General features: G+C 38.3%; 1 protein-coding gene across 13 annotated transcripts in view; it reads right to left on the bottom strand.

Moving 5' to 3' along the window:
- Nucleotides 1–21593, bottom strand: part of Zfand6 (zinc finger AN1-type containing 6) — a 72803-nt gene that overhangs the window by 27224 nt on the left and 23986 nt on the right. For 6 of the 13 annotated variants that reach the window (XM_031387240.1, XM_031387239.1, XM_031387246.1 and 3 more), the window contains exon 2: nt 4674–4834. The exons of the other annotated variants lie outside the window; for them this stretch is intronic. The gene's annotated coding sequence lies outside the window, so the exon portion shown is untranslated. The remainder of the gene's footprint in view (nt 1–4673; nt 4835–21593) is intronic. 13 annotated transcript variants of the gene reach the window in all.

The raw sequence follows: 21593 nt of genomic DNA on the forward strand, positions 1-21593 counted from the left end.
AGAAATCCACCTGCCTCTGCCTCCCAAGTGCTGGGATTAAAGGCGTGCGCCACCACCGCCCGGCTACTCATATTGCTTTGAAGAAGAGTTCACAGGGATAAAAATGAATGTTACATGACATCAAAAGTAAATAAAAATGGCTATTGAAAAACGAAGTCAGAGATAGTATCTGTGGTGGTTAAACCTCACTGTTAACTTTAGATTTAGAATCATCCTGGACACACACACACACTTCTCAGTGTATCTATGAGAGTGTTTTCAGTAGAAGGAAGATGTACCATGAAAATGGGTAGAATCATCACATGGGCTGGCATCTGGGACTGCATAAAAAAGGGAAAAAACAAAAACAAAAACAAACAAAATAAAAACCAAACAACAAGAAAAAAAAACAAAATACCAGAGCACCAGCACTACTGGCTCTCTGCTTACCTACTGTGGATACAATGTAACAGCTGCGTCTCACTCCTGACATCATAACTGTACCCTTATATGTCAGGCAAAATAGACCCTCCCCCCATCTCTCTCTCTCTATATATATGTATGTATATAATGTGTGTGTGCATGTGTGTGTGTGTATGTGTGTATATATATATTGTACTAAGTAGATTCACTGAGTTGATAAAAAATAAAAGGTACAAGGGAGAGATGGTTCATCATTAAAAGCATGTACTGTTCTTCCATTCTGTTCCCAGAAGCTACGTCAGACAGCTATTGCCTGTAACTGCAGCTCCAGGGACTGCAATACTCTCTTGTGGTTCCTAGGTACCTGAAAGCATATACACATTCCCATACTCCTCCCCATACACACACTTAAAAATAAATCAGTGGCAGGGCACATGAAATTGGAGCGAATAGTTATGTAGAGGATGGAAGAAATTAGAAGGGAGGGAGTATAGGAAGATTTGATAACTTACTTTCCTAAAATATTAAAATGTATTTGTGGTGGTTTGAATGAAGATGGCTCCCATAGGCTCATAGAGAGTGGCTTCATTGAGGGAGTGTGTCATTGGGTGTGGGCTTTGGATTTCAAATGTTCAAGCCATCCCACTGTTTTCCTGTTGGCTGCACATCTGGATGTAGAACTCTTGGCTACCTCTCCAGTACCATGTCTGCCTGCATGCTACTATGCTTCCACTATGACAATAATGAACTAATCCTCCAAGTGGCCCCAATTAAATACTATCTTTTGTAAGAGTTGCCATGGTCATGGTGTTCCATCACAGTAACAGTAACCCTAACTAGGACAGTATTTATGAATTCGTTGAGAGTAGCATTTTCCATAGCACATGTGTGGAGGTCAGGACACCCTCATAGGAGTCAGTTTTCTCACTCTACCATGTGAATCCTGGAGATCAAACTTAGGTTTGGCAGCAAGTGTCTTTACCTGCTACGCAATCACAGATGTTTGAAGATTTTTTTCCCCTCCCCATAGAAATGAGAAAAGCAACCAATACACTGTCACTAAATAAAATGAAGTAAGTCAATATGATCTGCTTGCTAATTTGAAACTAATTGGTGTTATTCCTCCTACCAGTTAGTACAACTAATAAGAATTTGAATACTTAATAGGCACAATATTCTAAAGAAAAACAAATTACTTAGGAGAAACTGCCTGTAAGTAGAAAAAAAATGAGATATGGCCAACAACATCTATAAAATGAAACATAGGACTCAATGCTTGTTTTCTGATATCATGTTTTTCACTTTTATATCTATAGTATCATATTTAGCTTCAGATAATAGCACATCTACTAGGAGGCCAGAGTTATGAACTGAAAAATTAATAAAAACACAACAATATGCATAGTTTTTGTGAATCTTACACTTAGGTAATTCTTCCTCAGTTTTATGTGATCTAAGTATGTTTTGTTCCATCAAGTACACAGCTAGAGGAGAAGGGTGCAGAAAAAGAATACTGAGGGGCAGAGTGCACCACAAATCTGCTCCAACAGTTCCTTTTTGGTATTTTTACAATGTCTGATTTGAACAAAGGAGTTCAAACGGCTAAAATATATTTGGAAAACACTATTCTATGTCCCAAAGATCCAACCTGGATGTGGTTAGCCTTCATTTTCATAACACAAAGAAGTCAAGTGGTGAACTTCAATCCAAAATATAGTCACTAACAAACCTCAGTGGTTACGTTAATGGTTGCTTACTTACCAATTTCATTTTTAAAAACTATTACTGCAGGACTGGAGAGATGGCTCAGTAGTTACAAGCATTGGTGTACCGATGAACTTGAGGACCAAGTTCAATTTCCAGCACCCATATCAGGCAAGACAAATAGAATGGCACCATCAATAAACATCAGACTTTATATGAACACTGTACCCAATGTTATCCTATAGAACAGCACTGTCTGAAACAGTTAAGTCACTAATCCTTATGTGGCTCTCGAGGGTGTGAAATGGGTAGATACTGGCAGCAGTTTAGAATGGAAGGATAGATGAGTAAAGGTAATCACTCACTGTGCTTGGGTGTTTCTTATGGTAGCTTAGCTGAATATGTTCATCATTTCTGAATTCTTAATACTGGGTTGATGAGAGATGTCTCAGTGGGTAAAGGAGTGTGTAGCCAATGTGAGTTAGATCTCTAGAAACATATTCATTCTCTTTCTCTCTCTCTCTCTCTCTCTCTCTCTCTCTCTCTCTCTCTCTCTCTCTCTCTCACACACACACACACACACACACACACACCTACCTCCAAAGTCTATTATTTGGGAGCTGGAAATGTAGCTGTGAAAAGAGTACACGCCTAGCATGAACGATACCCAAGATTCAATCCTCAGCATGACAAAAACCAAAGAAAACTAAACTATTACTTTAAGGATTATATTTCTTAGTATTATTCCTCTCAAAGAAGAAATAGAGGCTTTATAGTATTGATGGAAATCATTTCCAAGTGCTGTGGAATCACTGAACTTTACCACTGCGTTAGATGGAAAATTATCACTGTGTTTTACAGAGGCACGGAGAGGTTAAGTGATTCCTCAATATCATGTGGCTATTAAAAGTGATACGTAGGATGTGAAACCAGGACAGTCTGACTCTACAGTCACTTAACAATGACCACTTGTTCACATGTAGCCAGAACTCCAATGTAATCATACTGCATAATAAATGCAAAAGCAAATAAATCTAGGTAAGAGAGACTAGGATCAACACGCCTATACACCTTCCTGGTAAGGTAAAGGGCAGGGCAGGGCAGGGGAGATAGAGAAGAATGTGCACATCATCTGCACAGACCTTTGGTTGAAATAGCCTATATGGCTTCTTAGCTCTCCTTGCATACCCTTGATAAGAGAACTACAGAACAGAGACTCACTCAAGAGTGGCAGAAGCCAGAGGGGAACCTGCCACCCATTTTCCTAGTTACTTTGTTCTGACATGCTTTTTTATGAGGCCTCCCTTTCCTGCTGATTCTCCTTTCCCCCTAGTCTGACTTAGAGATCACGCTCCAAAGGTTTCTTTCACCTTGAATTGTCTTTATTTTTGACTCTAAAAAAAGAGAGGAAAAAGTATTGGATTCCTGATTCCCCAACTCCTTTTCTTTTAAAAGTGCAGCATCAAATAATTTATCTTAGCGTTACCAGTGAAGTGTCAAACAACTTTGTAAAGAGTTAAGTTGCCTGTTTAACAGGTCAGAGCATCAGGACAGTGAGGCTTGTCATTCTTAAACAAGGGATTATAATATCACTCCTTTGAAGCTTCTCAGATACAGACATCTGTGTATCACCTGACCAACCAATAAATAAGAGAATCAGCAAACAGAAACCTTTGTTTTTCCCAAAGGAATTATCCATATTCAGTATGCATTCATCACTCCTTTTTGTGTCTTCTTGTTCACTGCTTTGAAGAATAGTCCATTTGTGACATTAAAGAGAAAGTGACTCATCTTAGATACAAATACCCTAAGCAAACAACCGCCAATGCTCTTTGCCTCACCCAGAGTTAAACACCGAGTCTGTGGACAGGCTGACTAGCCTGCTCAGTTCCTGCAGACTTCCAGAAACCCATCCACACACATCACACATTCTTCTGAAGAGAAGGGAATCCAAATTCAAGCCTCACTCCTAAAATCCATCATCAACAACAAAAACTGAAGAAGGAAAAAAAAGGCATCTTCCTAAGAGGATTCTTGAGGTGATAACTCTTAGCAAAAGAGAAGAAACTCCTTTTCCCACCGCTATGAATTTAACTTGCCCAAATACTTTAATAATAAAATACATTAAAACATTTCAAACTGCATTTAAGAAATAAGCATTCTTTTAGTTTTAGGTAATGCTCTCTCTATATTACTAAATTCTAAGGAAAAAGTTCCATATTAACATCACTTAATTCTTAAGATAAATTTTATAGTTGGGTGAAATTAACTGTAAAATAAACAGCAATCTAAAAAAAAATCTTTTTTTCTTCACAAGAAAATTAATCATGCAGACGCTAACTTAGGATAATTTCTTAAAGATGTATGGTCACTAGCACTGTGTTACTGCAAATAGTATCTTACGACTAAACACCTACTACCCACTCCACCCCTCAAATCCTACCCACCAGAAATAGGAGGCCCTGAAACCTTATCATGCTGACTTAGGTGTATCTTCACAGACTTTAGATTTTTGTTAAGTTTTTATGTCCACTTACATAAGGTTACAGGCTTAGGTCTCTACTCACACAGTTGAGGTTGATGAGCAAACAGCTGTCCTGTGTCTTGAGACAGACATTAGCTTCCTGCCTTCCCTATCCTCATAAGCAGCTACTTAAAGTTTGACTTTTATGCAAGAAAACATTTTAAAGCCTTCAGTGTTTTACTGCAGCAGACTTCAGATTCATTCCTGTAACACATTTAACATGAAACAGATTGAGACAGTTAAAACTTATAATGTAAATTAACATTTTAGTCATCTAAAAGTTAAAGGAATGCTTTATTTCAGGGACACAGAAGGGGGTGTTGACACTAATGAAAGAATGTAGTTAATACATAACCATAACCTAACAATTCTACACAGGGCCATAGGCTATGTGAGCAAGAGTTACTTTGTATAATCATTTGACTCAAAGTTAGTTAAACTCAGTATTCTTCAATTTTTCTGAAGCTTAGCAATTTATTTAAAACAACTGCCACATCAGTTTGTTTAGAATAACTGCCACATCTTTACAAGTGGTCAAGGGCCTTCAGTGGTCCAAAGACAGCTCTGTAACAGCTCTTAAGAGACAGAAGTCCTAGTCTTATTCTTACAGCAGGAGTTACTACCTTTCTGTCTGACATGTGCCATGAAGACCTGCGGCACAGGTCCCCAGTTTCTGTCCTACAGTACCACCACTGCTGTGGATAAGTAAGGTGAGAGAAGGCTTCCCTGGAAAATAAGACTGCATTTCTGTAAGAAATACATAATCCTACTCATACTGAAAAGTTAAAATAAACACAAGAAAATCACAATGTTTACAAATTAGGAGGTAATTACAGCTAAGATAAAATCCTATCTCTATTTCATTAATGTATACATAGGCAGTCATAATGACAACTTGCACTGCAGAAACATTTTAGTTAAAAGATTCCATTTTTAAAAAACTATTCTCCTAGATAAAAATGGCATTACTTTAAAATCTGATGCGGGGATTAGTAAGATGAATCATCCGGTAAGGGCTCTTGCAGCCAAGCCTGAAGACTTGAGTTTGATCCCCAGAATTTATTGATTGAAAGAACTGATTTAAGTTCTCCTTGGACCTTCACATGCATGCTGTGACAGATATAACCCTCTTCCACCCACGATAAATAAATGAATGTAAGAAAACTGAAGCAGAGTGCTCTTAAGTGGTATTATTGCCCATATCTTTATCCAATTTATTTTTTAAATTCTAGCCTTATTCTTCATCCAGCAGGGGATGGAGGCAGATGCAGAGACCAACAGCCAAACATCAGGCTGTGGAAGAGTGGGGGATAGAACTGGGCAAACTGGAGGAGTCAAGGACACCACAAGAAGACCTACAGAGTCAACTAATCCAGGACCATAGCGGGGTACCAACAGAACATGCAATCAGGGAGCATGCTGGAGCTGGACCTAGACCCCCTGCACATTTATAGCAAATGTACAACCTGGTCTGCATGTAGGTCATCCCCTAACAAGTGGAGCTGGGGTTGTCTCAGTCTCAGCTTCTTGCCACTGAATCCTCTTTCTCCTACCTGAACTGCCTGGCTGGGCCTCAGTGGGAAAGGATATGCCCAGTACTGCTGAGACCAGACATCTCAGGATAAGGCAGTATCCAAGCTGGGGTTTCCTTCTCTAAAGAGAAGAGGAGAATGCAATGGGGAAAGGGATTTGCAAGGGTAGGACTGGGAAGAGAGAGGGTGGGGGGCTGTGACTATGAGGTAAATAGAGTAAAAAAATAAAATAAAATAAAATAAGTAATTAGAGTACTAAAAAAAAAAAATTCTGGTTTTGACAGAGTTACACACACAGGCAGACTTTAGGCTCAGATGGCTCAATGCTTTTCTTTCTTATTAGCAATAAACTTTAGGTAAAATAAATTTCAATAAAATTGTTCTTGAAAATCCAGATAAGTATCTTTCTTCTCTATGCATACAGGCTTCAATATACCTATACTGTTGTCATTCTCTATAGTAAAGTTTAGGACAAGCTTTACTATTTCATGAATATAAGATACTTAACAGATGCAGCATGATTTTAAAAAAACACAGTAATTTTCAAGGTTGGTAACTTTTACAATTATTTTGAATACTTTACATTATCTAATGTTAAAATACTACATATATGCTATGCTATAAAAATGACTGTTTATTCAAAACAAATATTTATAATCTACATATATAAACACAAAGGATCTAAGAAATAATCCAACATTTCACAAAGTTTGTAACTTCCTAGAAAACCTTTTACACAAGAGTTTTGCCTCCTTCCTGCAAACATCTATACATTACACACTTTTTGCAGACTATGGAACTGAGTGTGGATCTTTCTGTCTCCTAAACCCAGTACTCTTGAGCCTCAGGCTTGATTAGATGACAGGCTACAGTGATCCACTGTATTTACAGCAAGCCACTTCTGGAACTGAGTATCATATAGTCAAGTACAACACTAGTTAAGTAAATTAGCTTTATCAGGAACATGACAGGATGGCTATAAATTCAGAAAGTTATCTCTTTGGAATAACAATTAATGGGAAACTGGAAGGAGCAACTTCAAGAAAGGAGAAAAAGGAAGAGAACTGAAGCACTGTTGAAAAGAAAGGAAAAGAGCAGGTTTACCTCTGAGGGTACAAAAGTGCTTAAAATGAACAACAAGTTGACTGACAGCTTCTTGTCCGACACTAAACTCTTTAAAGCAAAGGGACACAGCAGCTGAAATAGGTTCCCTCTTGCAGTTTTGAGCTCACACAATTAAAGACTTGAGACTAATCACCTGGGTCACTACAATGATTCAGCTAAAATTATCAGAGAGGGTTAAAGCTCGTGGATGAAGGTTTTATGAAGGCTGCTATACACCAAGTATCAAGGTGCATCTCCACCTAATAAGGTGACTTATTAGAACTTTGAAAAAGAGGACTCCAGCAGATCTCACACTAATCAGACAATGAAAATTTACTCCTGACAAAGATGCAGGTGGACACATGCCTCCTGATATGGTACAATGAGAAGCTCATACCACAGATAGATTATTTCCTAACCTCAGTCATGAACACACTGATGAGCCCAATCTGATGGATATTCTACAAAATGTTTGCTACCCACTTTAAACACATCAATGTCTGTAAAAACAAAAATTAAGGAAATGGTCCTTAGAACAAGAGTGAGGTCAAAGAAATGTGGCGGAAAATGTCACATGGTTAGAATTCCTGGGTTGAAATAGACAAGCTAATGAACATTTACTGAAGCTGGGAATATGAGGTCCATACCTACACATCTATCATCTAGGTTGTATGGGCTGCACAATCGCATATATATGTATACATATGTGGAAGACCAGGAGATAGCTTCAGAAATCATTCTTTAGAAGACATTCAACTTGGGCTGGGGAGATGGCTCAGCGGTTAAGAGCACTAATTGTTCTTCAGAAGGTCCTGAGTTCAGATCCAGCAACCACATGGTGGCTCACAACCACCTGTAATGAGATCTGACACCCTCTTCTGGTGCGTCTGAGGACAGTATATTATGCTGGAATGAGCAGGGCCATCCCGAGTTCAATTCCCAGCAGCCACAGTGTACTCATACACATAAAACAAATAAATAAATCTTTAAGAAGAGGAGGAGGAGGAGGAGGAGGAGGAGGAGGATGACGACGACATCCACCTTATCTTCTGAGGCAGGGTTGGTTTCCCTGATCTGGGGCTGCCTGGCCAGAGAAGTATAGGGATCGTCCTGTCTGGCTTCCCAGGCTTCCTAACACTGTGTTCACTGTTTCTTATCATTTTTGGTTTAGGGGTAGTTTGCTTGTTGTTTGTTTGCATGGAGGAGTGCAAGTGTCATGAGTTTCAAGCCATTCTGTGCTTAAGAGTGTGATGTGGTTTCAAAAAACAAAATAAAGTAAGCAAGCAAAGAACAACAACAACAAAAAAACCCAAGCCCAAAATAAACAGTATTGAAAAAACCAATAAAAGCAGTTAGAGAATCCTGGTTTTATATTTTCTTAATCTGGTAACAGTAAAGTTCTTATAAAATACAATATCCTTGTTTTAGGCATTTATGATAATATTCATATGCTAAAAGAATGCACAGTAAAAGAATACAATATGATGCATGTAAGTCAATTCTCAAGTCAGGAAAAACACTACTTTTTGGTAAATACTTGCTGTGCAAGAACACAAGTTGAGTTAGACCCTATCATCCATGCAAAGAAAGAAAGAAAGAAAGAAACCAACCAACCAACCAACCATCCCCAAACCATAAATAACAGGAAACAGTGAACACAGTGCTGGGAAGCCTAGGAAGTCAGACAGGACGATCCCTATGCTTCTCTGGCCTCACAGCCTCCTTTTCCTGGCTGGCCCTGAAGTCAGGGAAACCAACCCTGCTTCAGGAGACAAGGAGGATGTCTCATAAGAAATGACTTCTGAAGTTGTCTCCTGGTCTCCACATATGTGTACACACACAAACACACACACAATCATGCAGCATATACAACCACAAAAACTAACAACCAATCACATCAAAGAACATTCTGACTAGAAAAATACAATAATATTTTGGACAAAATATTAAGGGAGGTCAGACTCTACTAAGTGGCACACAGCAATTATTTACAAGGTTGCTGTAACTTTCTATAAGCTTAAAGAAATTTAAAAAAATATTGGAAGCTGATATTCTAATGGTCCCAAGCATCTAATAAAACAAAATCAGATTTCCTATCTTACAGCTGTATTCAGCCTCGTCTAAACTGAGCTGACTTATAATCATCACTCACAGTGAGTTACAGGAAACGGTCTGACAGAACACCACAGGTGAGTGCTTACTGACACATGCCCCATAATGATGACAAGCTATGATGCACAGATTTGGAATTTCCTCCCTTCATTTCTTCTTGCACCAGTGCAACCTTCCCCACACTTCACCAGGGTTCAAGAGGTAAACTTTTCTACCAGTGTACTGTCTTTCATAATCTACAAACATGTCTTCTTGCTAAAAACTCCAAATTCAGCTAATTTCTGGTTTTGCCGGGTAGCAAGGCAGAACCAAAGCAACAGCTAAGGATCAATCAAGAGCACCAATGAAAATACCAAGACACACCTTCCACCTAACAAACAATGCTGTATGATACCAAGGCACACACACATTCACTACAGAGCATCCTGCATCTGGAGGAGAAAGACAAAGAATGTTAATCATTAACATCAAAACACTAGTGACAATTCACAGCCACTTCAGTGACATAAAAGAAAAAGTGAAAGTAAAGGAGGGAAGGGTGGGTGGTGTAGCCCAGTGGTAGAACACTGCTTTGCCAGATTGCAGCTTCAATACTCAGCATCAAAAACAATATGTATGACCACATTGGTCATAATTCCTTTCCCGTAAAACTTAAAAGAGCAGTCTCTGTACTTGGAAAAATCTCACGACAAACACAGTAAACAGGAGCATGGTAAATTGTGTACCCTGTTCTGTTTCATAGAAGAAGGAGAGGCCAGAATTGGAGCTCACTTGGCTCTAACAAGAATGGGAAGCATTCAGCTTCTTGGGCTAAGCTGAATCCAGCTTTTTGTTGTTGTTTTTTTGTTTTGTTTTGGTTTGGTTTGGTTTTTCAATGGATCCAGCTTTTAGCAGCCCATCTAGGACAAGAGCTTCAGGCCTTTGCTTTGCAGCTATGTTATACCACCTTTTACGTAGGTCTCTAACAGACTGATCTGATCTAATGTTGTGTCCATTGCATACAACATCACCAGTTCTTACAGAATACTCAATAGCAAAACTTTTTTTATTCCCATTCCATCCCGGCCTTCTCTTCCTATCCCAGGCAGTAAAAGCAGGTTAAATCGTCTATCAGCTTTTGTATATTTTTTCTCTGAAATCTAGATTTAGTGATCACTTCCTTGAACGCAGCATGTAGTTGATGTTGTCTTAAAAGAATCAGAATAAAATACATCATGAATAAAACAAGAGACCAATTCGAACCTAAAATTTAAGCTATTTTAAACCCAAAAGACCAAATTTAAGAAATACAAGTACACACATGCACGCGCACACACACACACACACACACACACACACACACACACACACACACACACACACACAGAGTTTCTTTCTCCAGCTATGAAGGTCCATACCTGTATATCCAAAGCACTAAGAGGTTAAGGCAAGATGATGGCAAATTCCAGCTCTGGCACTATGTCCTCTGGGGCTAACAAGAGTGGCCAGTGCTCAAGCTGGGAGCCAACTTGGAGAAGATCAAGGTCTCTTGGGGAGCTGTAGAGCTTAAGAGTACTGCAAACAGAATGCTACATAGAGGTCCTCCTGGTTGAGCTTCCAGCTAGGAATAAGCCATCCCCATGCCCAAATCCTGTCTTTACTCTGAAGAGTGCAGAGATATAGCTCATTGAGGAATGTCTTCAAACTTACGCCCCAAAATATATCTGCCTTCCGTCTCAAGAAAACTCTTCTGAGATATTTAGGGTCCTTCTGTGGCTTGTTCCAACAGCCAAAATTCTATACAAACTAATGATTTTCTAGTTAAAATAAGGAATTGGAGTGAAGGAATCAAGTTTTCAGTAACAAAAGCCTTAGTCTTTCTGATAAAGTACTATATAATAGGGAAAAGACAAAACAAATCACCAAACATACTAAAATGTATCTCCTTTACTAGAGAAATGTTAGTGTTGACTTATCATTTTACTAGTATGTTTATATTTAGGAAGGAAATACTTTTATCAAAATAAAATTGTATACTTATAAATTGTTGCTTGTAAGATTTCAATGCTATGGCAAGCTTTGTTCTTATGAATTTACAATTAAATAAAAACAAAGTATAAAACTGGGGAGAGATAGGACTTTACCAATCAAGTGTATTACTCTCTAAAGGCTAAGGTCTTCCTTTCTAAATGAGAAGATTGTTTATCTTTAATACTAACTTTAAAAACGGGGTGTTTTGCCAAGGTAGATGGGTGAAATTTCACAAGTCCCCACCCCTAACTGAAAAGCTATAGGTAATTAAGGACTGTGAGAGACTCTGTCTGCTCAAGGGACAAGCCTCTGATAGCAGATCTATTCCCAACCCATCAGTCCAAAACACGTATACAAGAGCTAAAAAAACTAAATAAACCCAGCAAGTTATATTTATAAATATATGTGTAGATAACAATAATGATCAAAGAATAAGAAGCCATGAATTTGAGAAAGGAGCAGAAAAATTGGAGGATAAAGAGGAGGAAAATAGGTAAATATAGCACTCATATTACAATTTTCAAAATACAATTTTTTGAGAAAAGAAACAGGCTGTTTCTTAGCACATGTATTTGAAAGAAGTAATGATACATGTTTCATTAGGTTATTCCATATTTTTTATATGAAACTGAATTTTGAATTCTTATATTTTACAATTATGTTTGTATCCTAAAAGTTCATTATTTTCTTTTAAAAAGCACAAGTTCAAAATGTGACTTATACACATAATACTGCAAATAGATAAAAGCAAGACATGAAAATATCACAACAGTTGGTTTTTAAAACACAAGCCCTTCGAGTCCAAAAATTCTCAGCTCTGAGTTATAAATATTAGTATTGCCCAGATACATACATATCAGGTTCATCACTTTCCTGAACACAAATCACTCAGTATGTAAGATGTGCAGTCCTGAAGAAAATAAACTGCAAGACCAATCCAGTTATATGAACAATAAGCCCCTGCCCAAGTCTTAGCTAGTTAGGACACCATATAAATTTTAAACTCCACCACTTACCTAACAGAACAACAGGAGGCAGTAACAGAGTTCTTAAACACCATGGTGGGGTTTCTTAAAAGCTTCCAACAATTAGTACACTTTTTCTTACTTCTAAGTCCCTCTGACCATTCATCCTGACTGACAGTTATCTCACAAATGCTATGTGCTGGTAGTGGGATAAAAATATGTGGAGAAAACTAAATATAGAATTGTAGACATTTTTCAAAAAGAAAGCAGTGGTAGGCTGTATTCTACTCTATGCAATTCAACCCACTACACTCTTGTTTGTCACTGTATGGTACTTCTAGCTTATCAGTTTAAAACGGGCGTTTTAACAGACACATTGGAGGGCTTGTGTGACAGAGTAATACTTAATTTACATTCTTCCCCTTTACACAGTAAGTACAACAAATACAACCACTCTCATAAAACTCAAGTTACCAATGTCTCTCCCACCATTAATTTTTGTATGGTCAGTGACAAAATGATGTTAACAGTACACCATACACTATCCTGGTCAAAATTACCTCCTTTCTTTCTTCTGGATCATTAAGTAATCAGCAGAAAGTTAAACTATGATAGTCTAAATGTCGTACAATAGATGACAAGTCCTTGATCTGCAAGATTTTTTGGTCTATACTATATTCTCTTCAAGAATTGAATGGTACCCAAAAGCCATTTAAGAAAAGAAATCAACAAAAATTACAAGTGGGGACGTGGCAGTCTCTCCTTCTCAACCCATTACAATGAACAATGTGTGTATTTTCACTATTTTTAATGCTAAAGTCATTACCACTTTTACCAATTTCACAGCTTCCCTTAACCAGGAGAAAAAGTAGAAACACATTAATTCTGACCTGACCTTTATACTGCATGGCTACAACCTTGATAACTCAAGTTCCTGAAGTAGGAAGACCAGACATGTCTAACTCTGTCACCCCAAAACCAGGCTTTTCTTTTTTGATTTGTTTGTGGTTTGAAAAGCTGCAAACTGAACTGCTAGGGACTGGGCTTTCTCATGTCAGCTAGAACCCAATTTCCACTTCTTTAGCACAGGGATCAGTAATTGCTCTTTATTGGTCCTGAAGTTGAAATCCACTGGACTCCAGCATAGGCCAAAATACAAGGAAGCTAAAGTCCCCAAGGCCTACCTTTAAATTGTCTAGAACCAAAGCTTAAAGAGTGTGTAAAAGTGTTTGCTGCACAAGTTCAAGACTAAATTCAATCCCTGAAACCCACATTCAAAAAGTTAGATATGACAGGAAATACCTACTCAAGCTCTCCTATGGAAGTTTATGGGCCAGCAAGCCTGGAGCACAGAGTGGCAGAAGCAAGAGAGAGTGCTTCAAGAAGATAGACAACAATCAACTCCCAAAAGGTGTCTTGACCCCTACAAACAGCTATCCACCAACAAATAAGTGGGGAAAAAAAAGTCAAAACAAAAGTCTTTTATTTAAAATAAATTAAAATAGGAGTCAAAGTTTTAAGAGATAAATTTAAAACACTGGGGGGATCTTCTGCAATGATCGCTGAACATCTTTTGCCATGTGACCTTGAGATGGGTGTCTCAAAGCCCAGAATCAAAAGCATCAGAGATATAAATCTCTTACCTACTCAATTTCTAAAGAACTGGTTTCTGAAAACCATTCAAAGCCAGCACTTCCTAGTTAGTGCTCAGCAATGCTTAAGACTCTTCATGAATCATAAAGGGAAAGGTAATGTTTACCACAGAACACAGTAAATACATATTTACAGAGGAAATGAAAATGGTTTTAAATTATTGTAAAGGTGTTAACTTCAAATATTTCAGTCTACAAACAGGCCAAAGTGTAAAACTCCAAAAGATATCCTTCTTTGACATCTTTGGTATAATCTTGGTTTGAGAAACAATATAGGAACAGAAAATGGTTCACTTTGTAAAAAGCATTCGCTGTACAAGGCTGAGGATGCAAGTTTGGTGAACAGAGAGAACTGATTACCTTTTGAGAGTTCTCCTTTGCCTCCACACACATGGTACTCAGACATCCACCCTTATACACATCACACACAAAATAATAAATAAAACATAAACCAAACATACTTATGTAGATGTAATATACAAAAACTGATGTTTGTTGAATGTTGGCTCACACGAGGGAGGCTAGACTGAGGCAGGAAGTCGCCAAAAAGTTTGTGATCAGCTTGGGCTACATAGTGAAAATCTGTTTTAACAAAAACAAAACACAAGAAGAAAGAAAGAGTAAAAGGAACCCACATTTAGTGATTTAGGAAAACACCTTTTTTTTTTAAAGATTTATTTATTATTATACACTGTATGTTATTATTGTACACTTGTAGCTGTCTTCAGCCGTGCCAGAAGAAGGCGTCAGATCTCATTACGGGTGATTGTGAGTCACCATGTGGTTGCTGGGATTTGAACTCAGGACCTTTGGAAGAGCAGTCAGTGCTCTTACCCACTGAGCCATCTTGCCAGCCCCCTTTTTGTTGTTTTTTGATGTGTCTCACTAACTACCATAGTGGCCTTGAACTACTAACCCACTGCCTAAGCCTCCAGAGTACTTAGATAGGGATGCAGTTACCATGCCTAGCTAATGCCAGCTTTTAAGACTTGTCTCTTTTTTGAGTTGAGTAATCACATTCCCAAAAGATTCTGTAAAGGAGGGGAGGAAGGAATCCCACTGTAAACTTTAGAAAAACATTATTTGCAATTTTAGTACTAATAAATAAATGCTTTTGGTCAGGTAAATATAACAAAATGTGCTGGGGCTGGGATGTAGTTCAAATGCTAAAGTATCTTACCAGCAGACATGAAGCCCTGAGCTCAACCCCAAGCAAAACATAAACTAAGCAGTGTCACACACTTGAAACCCCAGTACTTGGGGGAAGGACCAAAAGGTCAATATCACTCCTGGGCTAAGCAGCAAGTCTGAAGGCACCTAAGAGTCTACCTTGAAAACTATGGTTAGTAATTAATTAGCAATAGCTAGTAGGGACCAAGTAGTATTTATTACCATCTTACTATTTAGAAGGATAACTAATTCTTTATGGTAATGCTCAAATTAACAATACTTGGGCTAGCGAGATGGTTCAGTGGGTTAAGAGCATCGACTGCTCTTCTGAAGGTCCCGAGTTCAAATCCCAGCAACCACATGGTGGCTCACAACCACCCATAATGAGATCTGACGCCCTCTTCTGGAGTGTCTGAAGACAGCTACAGTGTACTTACATATAATAAATAAATCTTAAAAAAAAAAAATACTCAAAGGGGAAATTAGGTAATAACCAAGGAGGTGGAGATTAAAGCACATATGAAGAAGTTATCAAGATGGGCTATCTTGAACTAATGCGGTAGTATTCTCCTGCTAGGTGATAATGGTCCATTTCTTACCTTTTGTTCTAAACTGCTAGACATTTATTATAACATTAAATAAAAAGTGTACAGGGACTTCTAGTTTCAATATTATAGAGGAAAATGCTGCTCTCAAAACTCACAGAATCAGCCGGGTAGTGGTGGCGCATGCCTTTAATCCCAGCACTTGGCCAGGATGGCCAGGACAGCCAGGGCTATGCAGAGAAATCCCGTCTCAAAAAAACCAATCAATCAATCAATCAATCAATCAACCAATCAATCAATAAAACCTCACAGAATCAAGATAGGAAAAGGTAAAAGGGAAAATGGCTACAATTTATATTTTCATATGAGCCTAATTTGTACAACTATGTGACACTAATACATTTTAAACTCATGCAACAAAACAAAAAGTAGGAGAGCCAGTGACAGTGCAGCCTGGCCATGATCCCCAGAACCCAAGTAAAGATGGAGGGATAGAATAATCAATTACACAAAGCTGTCCTCTGACCTCCACATACATGAGACACAGAATAATAGTACAAGCTGTGTCTTCAATAATTACATATATTCATGTACACATGAGGGAAAAGGATGGCAAATGACTTGGCAAAAGGAAGAAAAGCCAAATGTAAGCCAATGAATGAGCAGAAAGGTGCCCCAAAAGTGTAAGCCTTTTCCACAGACACTCAGAAGTTGTCAAAAAACAAAACAAAACAAAACAAAACAAAAAAACCCTCAAAGTTCCCCCCACCCCTTTGGATGTGTATGTATGTGGTATATGTGCAAATGTTGGTGCTCATGCATGTTTGGGTATGAATATACATGCATACATTTGTGTACACATCACACATGGAGGCCAAAGCCTGACACTGAATATTTCCCTTGATCATTTTCCATCTTAGTATTAAGACAAAATCCAGGGCTTGCCTATTTGGGCAGTCTGGCTAGTCAGCTTACCTCAGGGACTGCAATCTCTATCTCTAGAGCACTGGGTCTCAGGTGGCCTGCTGCACCCTGTAATTTTATGTGGTGCTTGGACATCAGATTTCTGGTTCTCCTGCAGGAAGTGCTTTTTCCTTTCCAATCCAGAAAAATAGAAGTTTGTATAGAGAAAACCTAGGCCTCGTCTGTTCATCATGCTCTCCTCACATGAGAGGACTTAAAGAACAAACAAAAGTTAAATTTCTTGGGCAAAGTAGATGGAGCAAGGAAACAGATTTCCAAGAAACTGTTACAGACTATAAAAGAGATCGTCTAGTACAAATTGCACTATTGTGAAATCAGCTGCCCAGGAGAAGGTAGGTAGTGGCTTTAATGAAAATACAGAACTCTTTCTGAGATCCTCCTTTGTAAAGGTAGTATAACTAAACACCTGGAAAACTTCTCAAAATCACCTAAAGTTTGAAAAATCACAATTTTCAGCATGCCACATTTAAGTCTTGGGTCCATATTTAGTTCACTGCACTTATGAAAATGTCTATTGTGTAACATAATCAGCGAAGCCAGTACTTTCTGGCTTCACTCCACTTTTGGTTCTACTTCTAAGGTTAAGTGGAAAAGCTGTGGTACACACACACACACACACACACACACACACACACACCCCTACCTCTCTTAGGGAGAAAAAAACTCCTAGCTTCATTCACTCTCTCTGCCCTAATTATTTCCAAAGGTGAATTCAATCCACATGAGAATTCTGCCCATGCTTCTCTCCCACACTGGGAGAAGAGCCCAGAAAGGTCTGCTACAGCAAGTAGGCAGCCTGGGGCTGGGAGCTCCATGGGTACTCCACTCTCCTAGATCTTTCTTTAGTTGGCATAATGAATCAGAATTTCACAGAACAAAGATACAAAGAGACTGTGCTCAGATTATTCCAAGACATTCATACTTTGCAGAAATGAGAACTTCTATCTTTAAGTCACTTCTTGTCCTGCTTTTTGTCTTTCTGAACTTTAAAATCAAGTCCCATGAAGTCCATCAGAAGGTTGCTTGCCCTAGTCAGAAATCACATCCAGATCAAGTAAAGGATGTAAAGGATGTGTCTCAGGGCTTTACTACTGTGATGAACACCATGACCAAAAGCAAGGTGCAGAGGAAAGGGTTTATTTGGCTTGTGATTTCACATCACTGTTCAACACTGAAGTCAGGGCAGAAACTCAAACAGGAGTCAGGAGCTGACATAGAGGCCCTAGAAGGGTGCTGCTTACAGGTTTGCTCCCCATGGCTTTCTCAGCTTGCTTCTTATAGCACCCAGACAAAGGTAACATCACCCACAATGGACAAGTCTTCCCACATCAATCACTAATTTAAAAAATGTCCTAAACATTTGCTTGCCTATATAACCTGAACTTACGGGGACCATTTTCTCGATTGAGGCTCCCTCCTCTCAGATGACTCTAGCTTGTGTTAAATTGACATAAAAACTAGCCAACACATGATAAAATAACCAGATTTCTTGAGATCATTATTTTAGAAAAATTCTCAGTTCAGCTGGAAAAGTAAATCAGTGGCACAGTACTTCCTCAGCATGTTCGAGTCCCTGTATTCCATCCACAAACATCCAAAAAGATAGACTAGAAATGCTAAGCTGTGTATAACATATTAGCTAAGGGTATGCCTATCTTACCTACTTTCTACTGACCTAGAACACTATTTAATAATCTTTCATCTGTTTAAGGTCCTAACAAACAGCAAGCAGTATCCAAAGTACTTACTTGCAGCACAGTATCATCTTTCCTCTTTTTATTAATCAACGTTATCCCTTCTCTCAGTTAACACGCAAAGGTTCTGGCCAGTATGAAATACTCTTCCAACCATAACTTATTTTAAGAAATACCATAAATCTATATCAAATGACCACACAGTAGTGAGCTGGATTATCATTCTCTGTACTGACAAGCACTCTAAATTATTTAGTGCTTTCTCTAAAAAAGTTAAGGTACTTAAAATGCAAAACAGCTTCTAATCTGTCAATTGAATAGTCTCTGTAAATGATCTGTTTGTAGTCTGAGATTTCTACACTATCAAGAACAAACTTTCAAACTCAGAAATGCAATCAGTTGCTAATATTAATGGTTATACTGAGGATATAATTAAATTTGCATCAAAATTAGAATGTTTCTTATTAAGAAGAAGGAATCAAGTATATTGAGGACAAATCAGTACCCTTAAATGTTAATTTTTTATCTAAATCATTTCACTTGATTTTCAAAGTAACACTGTATATAAAAACATTGTATTATCTAAATGGAATTCTTAAAAACAAATGGACCAAAAAGTCCTGGAAACCTATTTCCTTTTAAGGGATTTCTTGATTACTCTAAGAAAACTATTCCAATTGTTATAACAAAATGTGGGTCATTAAGCACCTATAGTGAGTACCTTCTTTCTCTAGCTCATATGCAGCATACTCCTCCTCACTTTTCTTTTACATAAAATCACCTGACACTTAGGACAACATTAATGTTCAATAGTGAAATCTTTCTGAGCCTACTGCCAATCCCTGAAACAAGGTTTATAGTGGGACTACACTGCCCATCTCAGCCTTGAACTCTGGGCTAGAAAAACCAACTCTAGAAAACCATCATTCTAACTCCCTCCAGCTTGCCAAATGGAGTCAGAGATATGAGAACAGGTTCTAAATCAAAACCTACTGAAGTGTAACCTAACATCAAAGAATACTTCAGTGGAAACCCAAAATCTTTTGGTGGTAGGCTAGAAGTAGGGCAGAAGGACAGGGAAAGTTATGGGCATATGGTAAAGAAAAGGAATCCCTCATTCCAGAGGGACTATTGTCTATTATCAGCTTAGAATCAAGAATTCCAGCACACAGAACAAAATTTGCTGTGCAGATGACATTCATTTTACACAGATATATTTTCAAGTAATTGTTAAAGCAGTAATCACTGAGCCAGACTTAAAGTCTGGGAATTTAGGATCGCAGGTATAGTCTTACTTACTCTATTCTTGGATATTTTCTGGGACTCTCACAAAGACTATTAGATAGCTGAACTTCTAACATGATCTAGAATGTGACCTTATCGACTCTAATCCTGTCTTTTACCTCAGGAATTTTCCTGTATGTAGGCATTACATTTATATGGTGTGTAGATGCACATTCTTATGAAGTCAGAGGTGTCAGTTCGCTTTCTACCATGTAGGTCCTGAAAAGCAAATTCAGATCAGAGGCCTTGGCAGGAAGCACCTCCACTATCTGGCCCCTCATTTCCATTTCTCAGCAACCTTTAAAAGACCATAGCTCTGAAACTCAAGAGTCACGTGGATGATTACTGTGAACACAAGAAAGCACAGCTTTACCTTGAGAAGCTCAAGCAGACACTTGGGTGCGGTTTATCCTTTCCCTGAGTGCCTTTCTTTCTCCATGCTTAAAATCACATTTAAAAAAACAAAAAACAAAAACAAAAACAAAAAAACAGGCAGACCTTGGGCACAAACTCCACAGCCAGTCCCACAACACCCAGAGGAAGCTCCACTCCCAGGTGCTCTAACATGCTCAGGATCACAGGATCCCAGAATCACAGGATCCCAGAATCACAGGATCCCAGAGACAGCTTGACTCTGAGAAGTTATGACATAATCAAGATCACAGGAAGGACAGGCTCCAGTCAGATTTAGCAAGGGCAGGTAGCACTAGAGATAACCAGATAGCAGGGGACAGGGGGAGAAATGTAAGAAAATAAGCAACACAAACCAAGGTTACTTGGCATCATCAGAACCCAATTCTCCTACCATAGCAAGTCCTGGACACAACATCACCCCAGAAAAGCAAGATTCAGATCTAAAATCACTTCTCATGGTGATGATACAGGACTTCAAGAAAGACAAAAAAACCACCCTCAAAGAAATACAGGAGAACACAGGTAAACAGTTAGAAGCCCTTCAAGAGGAAACACAAAAATTCCTTAAAGAACTACAGGAAAACACAATCAAACAGGTGAAGGAAATGAGCAAAACCATCCAGAATCTAAAAATGGAAATAGAAACAATAAAGAAATCAGAAAGAGAGACAACTCTGGTGTTAGAAAACCTAGAAAAGAGATCAGGAGTCATAGACGTAAGCATCACCAACAGAATAAAGAGATCGAAGAGAGAATCTCAGGGGCAGAATACACCATAGAAAACATTGACACAACAGACAAAGAAAATGCAAAAAGCAAAAAGCTCCTAACCCCAAACATCCAGGAAATCCAGGACACAATGAGAAGACCAAACCTAAGGATAATAGGTATAGAAGAGAGTGAAGACTCCCAAGGTAATGGGCCTGTAAATATCTTCAACAAAATTATAGAAGAAAACTTCCCTAACCTAAAGAAAGAGCTGCCCATGAACATACAAGAAGCCTACAGAACTCCAAATAGACTGGACCAGAAAAAAAGTCCTCCTGTCACATAATAATGAAAACACCAAATGCACTAAACAAAGAATTTTAAAAGGAGTAAAGGAGAAGGGTAAAGTAACATATAAAGGCAGGCTTATAAGAACTACACCAGACTTCTCACCAGAGACTATGAAAGCTAGAAGAACCTGGGCAGATGTCATTCAAACCCTACAAGAACACAAATGCCAGCCTAGGCTACTATACCCAGCAAAACTCTCAATTATCATAGATTGAGAAAACAAGATATTCCATGACAAAACCAAATTTATACAATATCTTTCCACAAATCCAGCCCTACAAAGGATAATAGATGGAAAACACCAACATAAGGAGCAAAACTATACCCTAGAACAAGCAAGAAAGTAATCTTTCAACAAACCCATACAAATCTAATTCCACCTCTTACAACAAAAACAACAGGAAGTAACAATTACTTTTTATTAATATCTTAATATGA

This window comes from Mastomys coucha, unplaced genomic scaffold, assembly GCF_008632895.1.
Source record: "Mastomys coucha isolate ucsf_1 unplaced genomic scaffold, UCSF_Mcou_1 pScaffold21, whole genome shotgun sequence".
Lineage (NCBI taxonomy): Eukaryota > Metazoa > Chordata > Mammalia > Rodentia > Muridae > Mastomys > Mastomys coucha.